This window comes from Tupaia chinensis, unplaced genomic scaffold (genome assembly GCF_000334495.1).
Source record: "Tupaia chinensis unplaced genomic scaffold, TupChi_1.0 Scaffold000096_1, whole genome shotgun sequence".
In the NCBI taxonomy this organism is placed as follows: domain Eukaryota; kingdom Metazoa; phylum Chordata; class Mammalia; order Scandentia; family Tupaiidae; genus Tupaia; species Tupaia belangeri.
This window is the reverse complement of record NW_006159558.1, coordinates 3,512,564-3,532,733: the sequence shown is the minus strand read 5'-3', so window position 1 is coordinate 3,532,733 and position 20,170 is coordinate 3,512,564. Positions and strand designations below refer to the sequence as shown.

The window sequence follows — 20,170 nt, the reverse complement described above, 5'->3', positions numbered from 1 at the left end:
GAAAGAGAAAGAGAAAGAGAAAGAGAAAGAGAAAGAGAAAGAGAAAGAGAAAGAGAAAGAGAAAGAGAAAGAGAAAGAGAAAGAGAAAGAGAAAGAGAAAGAGAAAGAGAAAGAGAAAGAGAAAGAGAAAGAGAAAGAGAAAGAGAAAGAGAAAGAGAAAGAGAAAGAGAAAGAGAAAGAGAAAGAGAAAGAGAAAGAGAAAGAGAAAGAGAAAGAGAAAGAGAAAGAGAAAGAAAGAAAAGGAAGCAAGAAATTTTGCCCTGTGAAAAGAAAAAGAATTAATAAGACCATTGAAACTTTTCTCAGCTACTAAAATAGCAAGCCTGGTACACTCATGGGGAAGCTTCTAAATGATCTTTTATATCCTATACAGATGCTTCTTTATTCTGCTACGCAGAAAATCAGAAAAGCAATTTATAGCAAGCATTTGAATTCTCTGTTGTATTATTTTAAGATGTTGCAGCTTTTACATTTTACCCCTCAGAAGTTTCCTTAGAATAAATAAAACCAGTTGGACACAATTCATGACAGCTATTTTTCAGAGTACTTTTTAACATTATCAAGCTGTAACTTCTAATTAAATATGTGATCTCACTGGATTCTATATGCAAAATACATTTTCCATTTCTACTTAATGCATGTCATCTGCTTAGTTAGAACTTTTTAAAATTTTTACATAAATGTACATGTTTCAGCTTTAAACGGGACCCCAGTTTGAGCACATTCTTCTCGGCTAGCCCCCACAACACTTGATATTGAACAAAGCAGTCCCCGCTTGCTCCCTGGCACCACCCGTGATTTGCAAAGTAGAACCGACTATTATTTCTGATAGTTTTCAAAGTTACAGGAACAAGAATGATCATGAAGGTTTAATTCAGCTGACTCCATAATTACATTCTTTTCTCTTGAGACACTTTTCCCTTCACTCTGTGCCTTGTCTTGGCCACCATCCTTGGCCTATCGGCCATTCTGTTTGACAACTGCATTTTATTTATTAAGTTCCTCTTGCAGTAGTTAGCTCAGGCTTCCATAACAAATCGTGATAGTCTGGGCAGCTAAAACAACAGAAATGTATTTCTCACACTTCTGGAGGCTCGTAACTCCAAGATGAAGGTGCCATCCAATCTGTCTAGTGAAGGCTTCACTTCCTGGTTTGTAGATGAGTATCTTCTCCTTGTGTCTGTCTTCAAATGGCAGAGAGCAAAGTCACAATTCTTCTTGCACTGGCATATTGACCTCATTATGAAAGCATCGCCCTCATGACTTCATTACCTCTCTAGTACTATTAAATTGGGTGTTGGAAGTTCAACAGATAAATGTTGAGGGGACAGACCCTGTTCACAACACTGTCACATGTAAGAGCAGTCAGGACAGGTGCTCCATGCTCTTAGCTTCTCCCTCAGTCACAGCAGCGCTGAGTCTCAGCTGTTCTTATCAGGCCCCTCCCGCCACTGTCACCGGCCTTGCCATTTGCTGGCAATCCCTGCCCCCACAGAAGCGTTCTTTATCTTCTGCGCTCCATAGTTCACAAACATTGAGGACACCCTAAACCATAATCTTCCAAGAGCAGGAACTCTGACATACCTGTATTTACATACCAGAGAGTGATCACAATAACTTACCAAGTATGTTCCTGTGCTGGTAAGGGCAAGTCTTAGGCAGAGACACCTGTTGGTGCTAAAAAAGGACCAAGCAAGTAACAAGCATCTTAGCCACTAAGGACAAAAGCAGTAGGCCTTGGCCAGACAGTGTGCCTCACCTAGGAAGGAAGGGCAGAAGCAGAAGGGCAGGGCAGAAATCATGTCAAACAGTCATGCTCTGTGAGGAAACGGTGCACCTCCCTGCAGGATCAAAGGGCACAGGACATGCCAGTCTTCAGATGCCGGCTATGCAGCTGCACGTGTTTGAAATCTGCACATGCCCAGACAACCTCTGCAGATGACGCGTAACCCTATGGAGTCACAGATGGGCCTGAGAGTATCCTGACAACAGGAACAAAACAGGAGGCATTATCCTCCCGAAGCCCGCATGCACACAAGTACACAGTAGAGATAACGTTCATAAATGACACCTAAATGACTTCTGCTATTCATCTGCAGAGTGTTTGATTTTTTTCTCAAGAATCAGTGTGACAAGGCATGGTATAACTCAACTGAATCAACACAATCAGCAAAAACAAATCAAGTTTCAAAAGGACAAGCTAAGAACAACTTTTGCATGTCAGGGGTGTTACACCGAAAAAAAAGTGTCTAGACCTGACACTCTTTGATGTGCATCCCACACATCCTATTACTACATCTGCAGCTAAACCACCAGCTTCAGGAAGCACTTGCTGAGCCCCTTGGTGGCAATATTGGTTCCAGATGCAGTTCAAATCATGTAAAGGCCTTTGTTCCAGGGCCGAACCATTTCATTTCCCGTGTGTTACTTGCTGGTACGCATGCGCACAGAGCTCCTCCAGGAACCATGCAGTGTCCGGGAGCTCTTTGAAACATGTAACAAAGTCCACCGACATTCAGAGAAACCCCACCTTGTAAGTGATAATTGCAAGTCCGCCAACCGAGTGGGAGAGGACTGTATCATACTGTCTTTCTATTTATGCAATACCTCTTGCAAAAAAAAAAAAAAAAAAAAAAAAAAAAAAAAAAAATTAAAATTTTTTTTTTTTGTGTGTTTTTTTTTTTTTTTTTTTTTTTTACCTACTGTTTTTTTATTTATGAAATCCCTTTTGAAAAAAAAAAAAAAAAAAAAAGAAAAGAAAAAAATTCAACATTGTATTTATCTTTATTATTATATTTGTCACTATAAGACAATTATGGTAGCGACACTCGTAGAAGAAGAAAATGAGACCCAGGGAGCATTTTTGAACTGCCAGAGTTACTCATGTGCTGGAGCAAAGAAGAAATATTAAATATCTTGCCTCAAAATCCTAAGGGCATCTGCAAGATTCTAATCCACTGCTGGTGAATATTGGTATTCTAAAGAGGGACATTCCCAAGGCAATGAATGTTGTCAGAAACATGATTCAGATGGATATAAGAAGGCAAAGGTTGGGATTGAGGGGAGACCTCAAATCCCCTGAAGGAGTATTCCAAGCCCTTGAAAGAAATGGAAAGTCTCTGCGATGATCTTCTTTGTAGCCAGGCCAGCTATATCCAGAAAAATAGGATTAGAATTCATAGTCCATAGCAGATGACATAATCTTTACATACCTGGACTCCCAAGTCGTAGACCACGGTTTGAATCCCAAATCTGGCAGCTTAAACCTCACACTGGGCGTGTGTGCGTGCATGCCCAAAATCCCGAGAGGAGAATCAAAAAGGAACTGCGGCATAGCTATCCCCTCTGAGGAGTGATTTCTCACTTTTTGTCTCTCTCTCTCTTTCTGTCTCTCCAGTGAGCTCATGCGCTCTATAGCAAAAATCTCTCTTAAGGGACCAGCAGTTGGCATAATGGCTATGTCTCTGGACTCCCATGTAGTCGACCACGGTTCAAGTCCCAGACCCAGTGGCTTAAACTCATGCCAGGCGCATATGTGTGCCTGCTCAAGATCCCGAGAGGAGAATGGAGAAGAAGGGATTGATGTGTTGGCCATCCCCCCTAGGGGGAGATTTCTCACTTTCGGTCTCTCTGTCTCTCTCTATCTTTCTGGTGAGCGCCTGTGCCCTATAGCAAAAACTTCTCCACAAAAAATATGTATATATGCTCTCCCCTCAAAAAAAAAAAAAAAAACTTTCCGAAAAAAAAAAAAAAAAAAGAAAAGAATTTGTCGTGCCCAGTTTCCTGTGTCTTCATACTCTTGCAATCTCACTACCTATTTCAGGGCCATCTCTTTAAACTTACTTCTTTCCCTCCCTACATAGCCAGTGTCAGAAGTCTGGTAGACGCCCTTCTAGACCTTCCTCATACCATGTCCATGCAATCACAAAGACATACAGACTGTGAAGGTGAGGGTCTTTGTGCTTTCTAACACAGGTTGACTTTTCTCATATAATGGCATGATAATACCTCCAAGTTAACCAGGAACGATTTAATTCATTTTAAAGTGATCATATCACATTTGAGGCATTCTTATCATCTAACTGATATAAATCTAATTTATTGATAAACATTTGACATGTAAGATACAGGAGAAGAGAGGAATATGCCCTGGAAACACTCAGTATGCAGATCCTTGTATATATATGCTGGTATTTTGAATTTTACAAACCACGTTCCCTAACGTTTTATACACTGGTATCTTTATGGACACAATCTATATCTCCAGGAGCAGTGCTGCGGAGTGAAATGGTTTGTGTGTCTTTAATGAGGATTATTAGACTACTTTCCCAACAATTCATATTTCTACCAGGTACAAGTTAGATGCTTTTATCACTGCCCTTATCAACAGCAGGTACTTTCTTTTTTCTTTCTTTTTGGCTAGTCAGAAAAATATTATCTCGTTTGCATTAACCCAATAGTCGTGGATAGAACATCACTTCATTTATTCATTGGCCAACACAATTTACTCTTACGAATTGCCTATTCATATCTTTGACCGTTTCTTTTGGGTTGTTTGAACTTTTCTTATCAATTTGTAAGAGCTCTTTGTATATTAGAGATATTAACCTATGTACAGGATTCCTACTGGATACTTCCCTTATTAAATCGTACACTTCCCTAGCCTGTGCAAATGTGACTACTCATGACTTGACGGGTTTTACCCTTGATACAGACATTATTAATGTTTTGCTCTCTGCAATTCTTCAGTCTGGGCAAAGCATTTGGGTAGGGAGTTTCCAGATACAAAGCCTACGCTGTACTGTCCACAGGATGGATTCCGACGGGAACATAAACAGGGATGCTGTACGTCATCCTTACCTCAGAATCCAGTTCCTACATCATGAGGACCAGGAATCTTAAAAAAGGAGCGGGATATATGTAGTGAGGTAAATTTGGAAGGAGAAACTGATTCTGTGCATTCCTTAAAAATGGTACGAGTATTAATGTTTCTCTCCACGTTGGAGATAGAAAGGCTAACGATAGGATGCAGTCCACCAGAGGAGTGCTTCATGACAGGCTTCACTTACTTAGCTGTGTCATTTCCCCAAATTTCGTAAGTGATAGAGTCATGGGTTTTTTGTTAAGTGGTGACAGAGAAACATATGTATCATCCATCTTTCAGTGTGGTTGCAGTCATTGTCATTATCTTAATGAATTTCTAATCAGATTATTATTGGTATTGACAGGATGTTGCATGGTGCTTCTAATCCCCAAAGTAGTGGAATAAAATTCATTTTAACAAGTATGATGGGATCTCTTTTTCCTCACTGATGCATCTGATTAACTGCAAAGTCATATTCTGAAGTTCTATCGCAGGCGATCTGTTCTCTGGGTCTTACGGTCAGCTTGCAAGCAATCATTAAAGGCCCTGATCAGTTGAAGCAAATTCCACTTTTATATTTTACTGTCTTTCTTAAGCTCATCACTTTCCCTTTTTCTTGAGAGAGATTTTTGCTGTAGGATGTGTGCACTCACTGGAAAGACAGAGGCAGGGAGATAGAAAGCCAGAAATCACTCCCTGGGAGGATGACCACAGCGCAATCCCTTCTCCTCCATTCTCCTCTCAAGATTTTGGCCACGCACACACACGGACCTGCTGGGTCAAGGACGCAAACCATGGTGGGCCATGTGGGAGCCCAGCACCTTAACCACTACGCCACCTGCTGGTCCCAATATCATCATTCATTTAAGAACATATTGTCTCAGATCTTAACACCCCCGTGTGGCAGAAAAGGGAAAACATGATTTTAAAATTCAAGTTGAACACCACTTGAGACAGTGAAGTTTGACTTCTGACCCCACGGCCTTGACTTGTACCAAATGGCTTTCTTAAAAGGTGATTCCCAATCTGTGAAGAATCATTAATTTTTAAAATGTAATCTTCTGGATTATTTATAAACTACTTTCTGTAATGACATTGTACTGATGGAATGACCCAGGAAAAAAATAAACTTATTCCTTAGTTATCTATTTTATCTCTGAGCTCATCTAGTTTAACAAGTCCTCGATCACCACACCTTCTAAATAAAGCAAATGCTTTCAAAAAGGTCTGTGTGTGGATCCTGGAAATTCGTTGCTCTACATAAAGCCCTCTACCCTATTTAATAGTTGAACACCTCAGCCTCAGAGAACCGTAATGTCCAGAGCCAAATCTTATTTTCACTAACTATGAGATGAGCCTTCAGTTGTATATTATAGGTCAAACACATTTCTCTTTGATAGAAAATCGAAGTTCTAAGCCACTGATAAAACTGGGTGACATTCTGAGCGTCATCGGTTTGATCTTCTTACAAAAGGTGTTAACAATGCAGTGGGGTTAACTAAAATCCTCATAGAGAATCAAACACTGAGTGGCTCTCTGGCTGCATTCCTAACTGCAGTATCACATTAACAGAATGTCAGAGTCCCTTACTCATCACAACGCGGACGTTCGGAGAGACTCATTGAGTCAACAAGTACGTCTGCTGCTGCCAGAGCTGACACTGAGAACGTGAACCACACTGACAGAAACAGCGGGCTTCTTCAATGCCGAGCTTTCACCAGCCCAAAGTCCCTGGAGAAAACCATAATTATAACAATTAAAAGAGCAGCATGGGGTGAGAAAATAGTACTCAAAATTCTAATGTCAGAAAGTAGCAATTTGGTAACAAGGAAAACTGGGAAGATGGTTAAAGCTCATGTTATACCTCACCTGCAGCCTCCTAAGACTTAATTGGAAGAGACGTCTTTTGAAAACAATGAGAGTCTGAATTGCTGATTGGGAGTAAAACACACATACAAAATTGCTGAAAAGAACTCACATCAAATACTTCACTGTAAGAATCCGACCTATTCCCTACCGTCAAAATGGCATTTTTTTGTTACAACATTGGGGAATTTTGCTGCTAACATGTTGAATGAAATCCCTCAAGAGGAGAATTACTGTGGGGACTTTTTGTCTCTTTTAAGAGCACTTCTGAAGTATCAAAGCACCACAATAACAAATGAAGTATCATGAAGAGCTTCCCAACAGAGGCCGACGCCCTCGTCAGACAGTGCAGCACCACGGTCCTGCTGGAGGCACTCCTGTCTTCCTTACAGTCTCCCCTGTGTGGCCCGAGGTTCAAGGGGCAATAACCGCCACCCACGGATCTCTAGTGCCAGTCACCCCAGTGACCCAGACACACATTCGCAACTAACGACCGTCCCCACCTGGATGAGAAACGACAACTTTCAACTCAGAAGTATAAAGGTCCTAAGAGAATTCTTGTTCTCTCCTTTAAAACCTACACTTCCCCAGGACTTCTCTGTCTTGATAAATGACCCACCATCCACTCCCTCTCTTGGGTTGAAAATCTGTAATCATGTTTAATTTATCTCCCCCAATGCCTTCAGAGCAGCGCTGACTCTACCCCTAAAAATTTCTAGTCTACCCACTGTTGTCCATCTCCACCCACAGCATTCCAGTCCACGGTGCCATCATGCCTTGCCCGGTCACCTGTGATAGCCTTCTAGCTGGTCCTTCTGCTTCCCCTCTTGCTACATTATAATCCATTCTCTCTAAGGTAACTGAGAATTAAAATGACAGTATGAAAATGCAAATATACCCTATCCCACCACTGCTTCTCCAAGACTTCTCAAAGTCCATAATTAGCACTGAAGTTTCATGCCCTGGCTTACAAAGCCCTCCAGGCTATATTCTCGCCCACCTCTGCCATCTCAGTTTTTCCACTGTCCACTTTGCTGCCCACAGCTGGCTTGAAGTCCCCCTAACTCACTTCATCACACAACCCTATGGAAGTTCTCTGTATGGTCCTCACCACGGTATGATACTGTCCTCTCTGACTGTGAATGCGATAGCTCCAGTCTAACTCTCTCCTGCTCGTGACAGCCAGGAACTTCCCTACTTCGTTTACCAGTTTACTCCCCACCCCTATAACAGAGCCTCACATACTGCAAGTGCTCAGAAAATATGTCTGGGAAGCAGTGAGAATGCAGTTTGTGTCCCATCGTCACTTTGCCTGCAACTTTCAAGAAAAGTGGTTGGTGTTCTACGCCAATAATGGGAACGCGATGTTCAACCAGACATCAGTCACGATGCCCGCTAGTCCACAGTGACCCGTGTGCAGGAAGACATGCTGCAGAGACACCCTTTGTTTACACAGATGTTTGTCCATGAGGAATTTTTGTTCGAGATTAACCACCAACCATGTGTTTTCTGAGGGGAAATTACACAGCGAGGGTGGGTTCCAGCCCTCAAAATATTTGCTGGCTCAGTGAAATAAAACCAAGACTATTTGCAGAAACCTATAGCAGCTTTAATTTGCAATAACATTTAAAATAGGTGGGTTTATTGGTTTATAATTCTCTTCTGTATTCTGTCATGAAGGCTCCCTAGTGGACCTACCTTTGGAAAAATAAAGGGGTAAAGTACACACTGGATCAAAAGGAATGGAGGGGCGGCAGGTGGTGTGGTGGTTGAGGGCACTGGACTCCCACATGGCCGAGTGCGGTACCGGGCAGCTAACTTTCTCATTTTCCCTTTCTCTCTCTCTCACACACACTCTGTCCCTCACTTTCCCTCTCTCACTCTGTCCCTCTCTGGCCAAAGTTAAAAAAAAAATAATTCTTACCAAAAAGAAAAAGAAAAAAAGCAATAGGCTATCCTCTGGGTTCAGCCATTCAGGTGACTTCACAATGATCTTGGTGACTTTCTTCACCTCCCCACATCTTGGTCCACTCATCTCCAAACTAGGGATAATATTAGAACCTGCTTTGGAGAGTCAGCCCTGGCATAGTGGTTAAGGAGCTGGACTCTCACATGGCTGACTGTGATTTGAATCGTGGACCTGGTGGCTTGAATCACACTTGGCACATATGCATGCATGCACAAAATTCTGAGATGAGACTGGAGGAAAAAGAATTGCAGCATGGTCATTCCCCCTGGAGGTAATCTCTCTCTCTCTCTCTCTCTCTCTCTCTCTCTCTCTCTCTCCCTCTCTCTCTCTCTCTCCCTCCCCTTCTCTCTCTCTCTCCCCCTCTTCCTCTCCCTCTCTCCCCCTCTTCCTCTCCCTCTCTCCCTCTCTCCCTCCTTCCCTCTCTCCCTCTCCAGAAAGCACATGTGCCCTATGGAAAACACACACACACACACACACACACACACCCCACTGCTTTATTTGACTGTTGAGAAGTTGAAATGATGTACATAAAGCAGTTAAACCAAATAAAATAAAATCAAGCAGTTAGACCAGTGCCTGGGCAGCAGAGTGTGTGCAACTAATCTGAGTAGTTATTAAGCATTATTTCTAAACTATTACATACTAGTATTACTAAGTTAATATGCCAGTATTTTACAAAGCTTTTCCAATAATGATAAATTGGAAGGTCATTACTAAATGTACACGGCCGTTGCTACCAGGGGCCATTCAGCAACCTCCACCGTGAATTCATCCAACTTCTCCTTTGGATCCAAACATGGGTGTAACTAGCAGGTGTGATGATACAGGGACACCTACTCCCCACACTTCCTACACTTGGAGCACTGGCATAGGTTCAAGAAAAGATGAAGCTACTCCAAATCATCACAGCCTTCACAAATCCTGCACATACAATCAGAAATGTTAGTTTTAGGTGTGTCTGGCCATTTAGGATCTGCTCAGGAAAACAGTGCCCTACAAATGCTCTGTCAGAAAGCCAGGGCTTGTGGAAGAAAGTGTGAGTCGAGTTAGAATACATAGAAGACACTTAAATTATCATCTCAAAACTGAGTCATCCTGTCATAATTTACTTTCATACTGTTGCTATTATTATGATGCTTCAGAAGAAATTTCTATGACTTTTACATATATAGACTTTCCCAGGATTGTAAAATAATATTAAAAGAAGATAAGAGAGCATATAAAAAGAAAAGTAGGGAAGAAGCTGAAATCAACTTCTAGAAAATATGGCACCAGAATGATAAAATTGGCATACAAAATAGTTAAGAAGGAGGGAAGCTCCCCAAAAATATAGGAAAATTATAGTCATTTGGGAGAAAAGAAATAGACCTGTCTACCACACATGTGCTCAATCCGGTGGAAATGTCTCAGAAGGAGCACTAATGCAGGAAGCATGCCCCTCGCACCCTTGCTGCTGTTCACCATGTGTGTCACCTGCTAGGCACCAAGCTGATGGGTATGTGTCCACTGCTCACAGGCTGGGGCACAATCAGCAGCAAGCACAGTTCCTTGTAGGAGGTGGCTGATAAGAAGGGTGGGGGACTGTCCTGCTGTCCAGTGGAAACTCTGTATGTGTGTTTGTGTGTGTGTGTGCACATGGATGTGCATTCACACATGTGTATATGCATGAATGTGCATGTACATGCATGTGTGTGTGCATGTGGCAAGAGTCAGATAAAGAACATTTATTTAAAAGGCACTGCAAAGCTGTGGTTTGGTTTGATTTGGATTTGTCAGAAATTTTTGCCATAGGGTGCGTGCACTCCTTCATTCCCCTATAGGGATTTTGGCGGGCACACACACATGTTCCCAACGTGATTTTTAAGCCTCCAAATCCAGGATTCAAATTACAGTTGGTCATGTGAGAGTCCAATATCTTAACCACTATGCCACCTGCTGGCCCTGTAGTTTTGTTTTGTTTTGTTTTGCTTTTTTATATTAGGTGGATCCTCCACTAGCCTATCAATTAATTTACTACAAATTCATAATGAATCTACATAGTTGCTGGGTATTAGTGCACTATTTCAGACATGTAGTGAGTATAACTCTGCTCTAGTACACTTCATGAGGATCAGTGATAGTGCTTTTCAATCTCTATTTCAAACTCTGTCTCTAGTTATACTTTATCTCCATAGATAGATAGATAGATAGATAGATAGATAGATACATAGATACATAGATACATAGATACATAGATACATAGATAGATACAGATATAGATAGATATAGATTATAAGTATCTGTCCATAGTTACATATTCTTCCCATTGTATGTGTGTATATGCATATATTCCATTCTATCTATATATTCAACTGTATCTATCTATCCATCCATCCATCTACATCTATCCATCCATCTATCCATCTATATTTAACTGACCCAGAACTAGGCTCACAGCATGCAGGTATTCTGCACACACTTCAGTGTTGCTCTCTGGATATGCACACCCCAGACAACTATGTTACAGGAAATGTAACTTCTAGTTTCCGAGCTTGGCTCACCCCGTGACCTAACAGTCATGCTTTACAGTGCTATTTTTATATTTAATAATCTGCACTCCTTGAAGATGATACTGATTGAATTCAACTGATACCGATAGTCATCAAAACGCTCTGTGGAAATGTTAAATGCCCGGAAGGAATTGATGTCTGACCCTACAGTACAGGAAAGGGGCCACTTTGGGTTTGGTCTACATGCTATTTAAACACATCACCTTTCTCTTCTGTTTTCTTCACAACCCCTAGGCAACCATCAGCAAGAAAGGGACTTTGGGAGGCTCTCATACTTCTCTCTTCATGCAGTATGAATAATGCACACTTCTGGTAGAATACAGCCAGGCTATTCATGAAAGTCATAAAGTGAATGGTCCCAGCTGGACAATATGGGAAAAGTCTATAAAGGATACTGCAAATCTAATTATTTAATTATTGTAAAATTATGTAATAAACATCTTAAACCAAATGTAGCATGATCAGAAGGCTAGAGAAGCACATTTTAACATGCTCTTAAGGACCATTAGAGAAGTTATCATTTGCAGAATTTCAATCAGAATCACTTCAGTAAATAACACATACATACTCTATGCTTATTATGTGCCAGAGTGTCAAGTGATGGAAAGATGAATGCAATAATCAAGCCAAGAACCTCAGAGTCAGAGGACAGAGGAATGTATCCATATGCAAAAGACTATAATTGATCAACTCTAAAGTGCCATGGTAGGGACATGAACAGGAGCAAGGAGACACAAAGGGTACAGCTCAGTCCATCAGGAAAGGCCCATGTAAGAATTGATATGTGAGCTCACAATTAGAACAAGCAAATATCTACCCACGGGGCATTATGGGGAAAATTTTATCAAAAGTGCTAAACTGGTTGGAGGGAGGAGGAAAAATTCCATTACTCTTCCTGCAAATAAGCTCATAGACCCCTAGTTTTGCGCTCAAATTAGAAATGGGGTTTTACTCACCCAGTTTGGGAAATCCCAAGAGAGCCATTCATCCATCATCAGTCTTTCCATCCATTTATCAGTCCACCCATTTAACACATAGTTATTGACAACCTATTCTGTTTTCTGCTTTTCTCTGTGCCTGGAGAAGCAGTAGTGACCAGAACAGGAAAAAGTCCTGCCTGGTGGTGCATAGACAAGGAAGAAGGCAGAAATACAATAAGCAAAATATCCAATATGTTGGATAGTGCTAAATTATTTTGGAGAAAAGCCAGTAAAGCAGAGATGGAAAACAGTATTGGGGGATTGTTCAATTTTAATAATAAATTGGTCGGGATTATCTTCTGAGACAGTAATAGTTGAATAAATCCAAAGTAAGAGAGGGTGCTTTCTGCAGGGGAAATCAGGTAAAGAGAGCTACATGGGGCAGAAAGGAGTAAAAATAAAAACACCGAGAGAAGGACGTGGCTGCTCTGTTCAAGAGGGACCAAGGGGATCAATTTGTCTGGGGGCTGGTGATGGAAAGAGATAGAGGCAAGGACAGGAAAGGCATAGGTGCTTTGCACATAAGGATGCTCCTTTCCATCCAGAAACTGCAGTAACTCTGTGGCTACTAGAGGGTTCTGAGAAGAGAGCCACTCTGACCACTGTGCAGAAGGGTGATGGTGAAGGCTCACAGGCAAAGTCAGGAAACCACTGCAAGACCAACACAGTCAAAGACCATACACCGTGAGCTTAGAGTACAGAAGTAGCAATGAAGGTGCTGAGAAGAGGTGAGATTTGGGGGAAAAAAAAAGGCAAGATTTGTTGAGAGTTGACATGAGGAGTACAAAAGAGAAAATAAAGTATTATATTAATGCAAGTATTTCAGCCCGAGCAAGTGGATGAACTTCCATTAACAAAATGAGGCACTCCACAAAGGGCCATGTCTAGGAGCTGGGGAAGAAAAGAAGAGCTAGTCTGGACATGTTCATTTGAAGACATGGGTTAGACATCCAAGTTTGAAGTCAAATAGGCACTTTAATGTACAATTCTGGAGCGTAGAGGCTTGGTCCTGGCTGGAGACAGACACAAGAGTAATCAGTGAGCCATGAGACTGGATGAATCATGGGACTCATGGGAAGCAGACAAGGTCCAGGAGTGAACCCTATGGGACACCAGCGAGTGGAGAGCAGAGAGATGAGGCTTAGATGAAACCACAGAGCTACAGGGGTCAGGGCATGGCAATGAGTTCCCTAAAGCTAGAGAGAGAAAATGATTCAGGGAAGTGGAAGGGATCAGTGGTACAAACATCGCGGACTGTTAAGTCTGATCACACTGGGCCTTGGCCATTAGACTCAGCAACCTTGACAAGCAGGAGTGATTAAACAATTGAGAGATGACTGTGGGCTCAAGAGGAAATAGAAGGCAAGAGTTGAGGACAACAATGATTTTAAGGAGCTTTTCTGCAGAGAGGAGAGAATATGGTTGCAATCGGAGGGAAATTAGGGTCCCTGGGTCAGTTTGTTCTGATGATGACAGATGTTTCCATTCTTATTGGAAAGATACAGCAAAGAGGGAAAAATTAAAACTGATGATGCAAGAAAAGGAAGAACACACTGTAGGAGCACAGAAGTGGGGTCCAGTGAAGCCAAGGCTGGGTCACAGGCCTTCAGTGGCCTGTGGACTGCTCAGCTTAGGCAGGTGCCAGGCCCTTGAATCATCACTGTAGCCAGAACTGGCCTGCAACAGAAGGCAGGGGGTAAGGGGGAAGACAGTTTTCAAAAAGTATGTGGCCTCTGAGTTGTGAGCAGGGCAGTCACTCCAATTTATGTGCACACACACACAAAAATCTGAGCTACAGTAGACGACTTAGACTCTAGTTCCTCAGCACCGGACATGTAAGGGCTGTTCAGTGTAAAATCTGAGCTACAGTAGACGACTTAGACTTATTCACCTAGTTCCTCAGCACCGGACATGTAAGGGCTATTCAGTGTTTTCATGCCATATGAAGATATGGTGGGATTTACTTCCCAGCATCTCACCACCATGTTTCTAACCTTTGCTTTTTCTGCTCTGATTTAGTCAGTAGTGGTTACTGCTTGGGCTTTGAGCAAAACCAAATGACTCTGATCCCTTTGTGGCCTGGAAACCTAAAAAAGTCACAAACACACATGAAAACCACATGAAAGGCTCCAATGGATGTAGCATTTGCTGATTTGTTTGCAGCCCTGAAGCTACAGAGACCAGAACAGTACTCTGATCTGGAGACCATGATGCAGGAAAACCCCAAGTCCCGTGAAATCTAAAAACCCAAACACAGGTCATTTTTATGCCCCTGGGAAAGTTGTGCAAAAAAAAAAAAAAGAAAGAAAGAAAAGATCTTCCACAGAACTTAACCAAGGGGTTAAGCTTTGGTGCATGTGAAACTCTTCAAATCCAAGTGATGAACCCCAAATGCATCTGACCCTTTTGGGTGTATGATAGTAAACAGACACATTCACCATTCCCAGAGGAATGAGCTTGAATTCTGAACTTCACCATGAGGACAGAGCATGAGTTCGGAACTTCACCACACATCTGCGACTTACAAATATTTATAATAGTATTAGAGCTGGTGACCTTCAGGACGATAACACACTTGGCAGACATTCTCCTAAACAAATGAGGAAAAAGGCCGAAATCTTGGCCAAATAGGAGAAACAGAGGGAAAGACCAGGTCTCTTAAGTTCCAAAATGGGAATTCCAGCCTGCTCACGGAAGCAGGCATTATCCTGTCAGGGACCTTTGCTCAGCAGAGTGACATGCACATGACAAAATGGGTAAGTCTGCAAGGGCTTTTCCAGATCGCCTCACAGAGATTTTCCATCAGGCTGACTGGACAATAGAACGGGAATAGTCAGGAGTGGAGCCCATGGGCGATAGCATTTCTGACATTATTCAGGATGGCAGACTAAATCTCTAGCCCAGAATACAGCCACTCAGCATGTTTAAGCAAGTGAGGTCCCTTGTGTCAATAATACACCTAGAAATGCACTCCAAATGTCACAAAATCAATTCCTACCAGGAAAGTGGCAGCAAAAGAAACTTATCAGCAACACAGGAAACATGTTCTTGGTTTCATTTTTCATATTTAGTCTCTTGGTCTCCAGAAATTCAGTCTGCTTTAAACACTTCATTGTGTTTAAATGTGTTTACCTGTGTTACCACACTCAAATCTACACTCTCCAACTTTCTCTATTGTACAACAACCAGTGTAAAAAAAATCATGCGTAACTATCAAAAAAAAAAAAAAAAAAAAAAAAAGAGCGAAGACTGAGAACTCAGGTGTGCTCCAATATGTCCACAATAACATTAACAAACATCTCAGAAAGGGAGACCTAGAATCAATATTTTAGAAGTTATAAACTATGAGGTCATTGCCGCATATGCCCATTAGAACACATTTATCATCGGCAAGTGCTCTCAGCTGCACAGTGAGGGTGTCAACCTCTGCACAGGAGATTTGTCCAGCCTTTCCTCAATCTTCCATGCCCTTCATAGAGCATTTGATTCAAACACCAAAAGTTAGGTCCAAGAATGAAAGAAGCAGCAAAGCTCTGTGATAATGACCCAGTGGTACTCAGCACAAAGAGTTAAGTTCTATCAAACTTTTAAAAAATGAAATATTGTGTTGCTATTCAAAACATAAGTAAAGAATATAGAACATTTTAAGACACAAGCGTTGGCCTTTCCCGGACCAAGAGGAATGGGTAAAAGGGGGAAGAATTACAGTCATCCTGTAAAACTAGCTCTCTAGCCACAGGATGAAGCAATGCGTGGCTGGGGTCTTCTTACATTCTGTGGTTGTCTGGATGGCTTTAGCAAAGTAAAATTTTTATCAGTGAGGAAGAAGAGAGGCAGAGTAAAACTATGAGAAGAATTTTTAAAGTAATACACATTTTTAAACAACTGTTTTCTCAATTAAAGGGCTGAATATTTTTGACTGCTCAGTGGCACAGTGGTAACGCACTGCTCAAGCAAAGCTGGATCTTTACAGAAGATCAGACGTTCAGTTCCCCAGGTGACCTGTACACAGAGGATGTGAAAGTCTAAGATCCTGCCTGGCTGGGAATGCTGAGGGAGGCGGGTGAGGAGAATGTGGTGTGGGAGTAAGTTGAAAGGGTGTCTTTCCCTCTCTCCCTTTCCTTTTCTCGTGAAAAGTAAAACAAAAAAAGTTTAAGAAAAGAGTATTTGTACTAAAATCAGAAAAAATGATTTATTAAATTTCTAAGCACTAATTGAAACAATTATGAGGAAAAATTTGACATCACCTAAGTAAGCTTCTTTAAACTTCAAAGAATAAAGTTAATAGGCAAATAAAATAGGGAAAAAATAACAATGAAGAATTAATAACTTTAAAATTAAGTCTTAACATCTGTAAGAAAATTATGAGTCTCAATAGCTAAACAGGTATAAATTATGGACAAATAACCCTCACTCACATGCTTGTCCCTCCCCTTCTCAGAATAACAGCTAGTTATCACTTTAGAAAATAACATAATGAGTAAACAATGAAGCATAAAAAAAGAATATTATTAAATTGACAAGAAAAATGTAATGATGGTCAATGAGAGGTTTTAGCAAAACAAACAAACGTGCTATTAGTGTGCTATAAATATCTGCAATACATTTACAAAGCCAACTGGCAGACTGATCAAAGCTTCTTGGTTTTGAAATAATAAATTGACTATAGCTATTCTGATCTAACGAATTAACCCTAATTTTAAAAACTTTCTTATAATTGCTATCATTTATGAATCATGTTCTTTATGTACTAAATTTCTTCTCTTCACAAGAGACTTGGCATTATGATCTGCACAAAGCTAGATGGTAGTCCCAGTACCCAGGTGTATGGAATGTCTGCACCTCCCCACTTGTGCTCATTTCAGCCTGGTCTATAGTTTTTGTCACCTGGAAACAACACATCCAGCAAAACAAGATCAGTAAATTATACTGTAGTGCTTTACATGATGGAATATTATGTATACATTAAAATGAAATTTATTAACAATTTGTAACCATAAGAGGAAGTCACCGTATTATAATAAGTGAAAAAGCAGTATGTAAAATTTTATCTCTGGTCTTATTTCACCTCTGTAAATTACTTATCAAAAATATATTATAAAAGACTTCATCAAATGCCAATGATATTTGTCTTTGGTAGATGCAAATGCAATGGTATTTGTCTTCGGTGGATCCCCTTTTTTATCTCTGGTCTTATTTCACCTCTGTAAATTACTTATCAAAAATATACTATAAAAGACTTCATCAAATGCCATGGTATTTGTCTTCGGTAGATCCCCTTCTAACACATATTGTCCCTATGAATATTCAGTACATTTATCCACTTTTTTATTTTTATAATTGTAAAAATAATACTACTGAAAATGTGAGATAATGAACATAAGTCCGGCAAACTACAAATACCCTCAACCCCAGAGGTCACCTCTCTTTACAGTTTAGCATACACTCATAAATTTTTTAGTAGACTTTATAAGAAACCTGAACTCATACATAGAGACTGTGTGTGTATGTGTATACTTTTAAAAGGAATGGAATTACATTAAATACATAATTCTGAAATTTGCTTTCCCAAGTGTATAAAGTCCCATAGATAGCTTACCATTACTTTCTTCGTCAGCGTTTTAACTTGTACATCATTGCTATTAAAGTAAAGAACACTTTTCCATTATGCATAGGATAAATACTGGGGCCACCGATTCTGGTGGATAAGGCACCACATTTCCATATGGTCCACCAAAGTTCAAGTCCCGGACTGGTAGCTGGAAAATCACACTGGGTTCATATGCCTGCATGCCTAAAATCCTCAGAGGAGAATGCAGGGGAAGGAGTGTGGTGTAGTCATCCCCCTATGAGGGGAGGGTGATTTCTCTCTTCCTCTCTGTCTCTCTCTGGGGAGCACACATGCCCTATGACAAAAAACTAAAAATAAACAAATAAATAAGTACCTACTTCTTGAAAAAAACATGTCTTCAAAAGTTCTGCTACATAAGGCTCATGAGCTTGTGAAAAAAAAAAACAAGTCTTCAAAAGTTCTGCTACATCAGGCTCATGAGCTTGCTACATTTATTTGTCTCAAAAAGTGAACAAATGAATAGAGTAGAATAATCCCTTGCTTAAACTCCTTAAAGAAATAGAATTAATCAATCTTTCAAATGTTTGCCCATCTTTTCAGATGATACTGAACACAGTAGAGAGATACCAGAGTAAGCTGTTGTAAAAATACTGCTACTAATAATACAAAAACAAAAACTACATCTCATTTGAATTGGTGAAAGGCATCTGCTATGATATAAATTTGTCAACCCTGTTCAAGACTGACTCCTGTGAACATCTGTCTTTGCTCAAAATAAAACAGATTGACACTAGAACACGTGTGTTCAACACAATCACCAGTCCCAGAAAGTCCTATGTTCGTCCTAATGTGTGTAAGTAGCAGGATGTACAGGTACATTACAAAAATGCCACATTTAGAAACTATGGAGAACAAAGTAGAAAACACTCTTTGAACTTACTCCTCAAATGAGCTATACAGTTCAGACTAACTGAACACACCGAGAGACTAGTCTCTACCTTGAACAAAGCTGTAGTCGAGGTGCTAGGATTCAGATTACTGCCCTTGGGGATATAGGCTATGCCAAGCAATGGAACGAATGCGCTTACCAAGGGGCAGAGTCATAGGAGATGTCAATAAAATCTGCTTATGATTAAATTCTAAGCATCCAGGCTAACTGTTGTTATGACGGTCATTCATGCTGGCAATTGAAGCACTCTAGTTCACTACACTCTGAGCATCGCGAGGCTCATGCAGATCACAGTTTAGCAAGCTACAGGCTGAGGGGAAAATCCATCCTGCCACCTGCCTCAGTAAGTAAAGTATTATTGGAACACAGCCACACTCAGTAGTTGTATACTGTCTGAAGATACCTGACGGCTCCTCAAGGTATTGGGCCTTACCCAGTGGCTGCTGTCCCACTGTAATGGCAAAGTTGAATTGATGCAACAGGGAATCTGGTGAATCCTGAAGTAGTTGCTATCGCACTGTTTTTATAAAAAGTTTGCCAACTCCTGATTTGTATTACTGTTTGAAAAAATTATTTCTTAGTTATTGTGAGTTTTTCTTGATAGCCTGCATATTTCCAGTTAGGATAATTAAAATGGGCATGCCTGTCCTTATCTGAGAAGGTACTTCTAGTGTTAGAGGCAGTACTGTGTTAGGATCAAGAAAACTGATTCGAGCTCTGCTGTGCCTCTGATTAGCTGTTAATCTTGGGCAGATATGTAACTTCTCTGTGCCTCGGTTTCCTCCTCTTTAAGGTGGTGAGTATAACCGTACTAGCCTCAAAGAGACATTCTGAGAATCTCAGACACCTCGCTCAGTGCGCGGTCTGACACACAGTGAGAGATGACATTAGCTCACACTCTCCCAATAGCTTTGTGATGGCCCTTGCATGTCCAAAGCAGGCCAGCGCAGGTTCCCTACGGTCTGAGCATTCCAACAAGCCCTCGGGGTCTGGATCTCTGTGGATGAGACCTGCAAGTGCTGGTCTAAGTCCTAGTTCTGGTGCTATGGGAACCTCATCTATGTGAGCTGGAGAGAGACACACAATTTCTCCTTCTGTAAGTGTAAAGACTAGACAGGAGAACTTTAAGTCTCAGCTGAGCATTTCTGTATGTTATAAGGCTCAGCTAAAAGCCCCATCTGCTGTCTACCTTAGTGAAGAAAACAGGGGACTGGGAACTCATACTCCCAGAGTTGGGGTAGTCCTCAATTATACAGAAAATATCTCTGGATTACAAGCCACTGGGAATGGGGAAGCAGAATAAGTTTGTCCACAGTGAGATAGTAATTTAGTTAGGAGAAGGATACACTAACAAATAAAGTAGCATTTTTCGATGATGAGTCTGTATAATGAGACTTTGTTCCTGCCTCTTCCTTCCCCCC

At 41.0% G+C, this 20,170-nt stretch overlaps 1 protein-coding gene across 6 annotated transcripts in view; it reads right to left on the bottom strand.

Moving 5' to 3' along the window:
- Positions 1 to 20,170, bottom strand: part of SEMA5A (semaphorin 5A) — a 525,920-nt gene that overhangs the window by 371,353 nt on the left and 134,397 nt on the right. The gene's annotated exons all lie outside the window — the stretch shown is intronic.